Source organism: Passer montanus, unplaced genomic scaffold, assembly GCF_014805655.1.
Source record: "Passer montanus isolate IOZ18808 unplaced genomic scaffold, ASM1480565v1 scaffold617, whole genome shotgun sequence".
Classification (NCBI taxonomy): Eukaryota; Metazoa; Chordata; class Aves; order Passeriformes; family Passeridae; genus Passer; species Passer montanus.
In genome coordinates, this window is record NW_024371227.1 from 655 (window position 1) to 1,189 (window position 535).

Sequence of the window (535 nt, forward strand, 5' to 3'; positions counted from 1 at the left end):
GACACGGCCAGGGTGGCAGTGACACGGGTGGGGGTGGCAGTGGCAGGGCATGTCCGGGGAGGTGGCAGGGGTGACAGTGGCAGTGGCAGGGATGGCGGTGACAGGCAGTGGCAGGAGGTGACAGGGAGTGGCAATGACAGGGGGTGACAGTGGCGGGGCATGGCCGGGGAGGTGGCAGGGAGTGACAAGGGTGGCAGTGGCAGTGGCAGGAGGTGACACAGTGACAGTGACAGTGACGCAGCCCCACGTACCCGGGCCCAGAGCAGCAGGTGCCAGGGGGTGGCACTGGGTGACAGGGGGTGACAGTGGCAGTGCCAGGGGGTGGCACAGGTGACACGGTGACACAGTGACAGTGACGCAGCCCCACGTACCCGGGCCCAGAGCAGCAGGTGCCGGGACAGGGGGTGACACTGGGTGACACTGGGTGACAGTGGCAGTGCCAGGGGGTGGCAGGGGGTGACACTAGGTGACAGTGGCAGTGCCAGGGGGTGGCAGGGGGTGGCACAGGTGACACGGTGACACAGCCCCCCGTGCC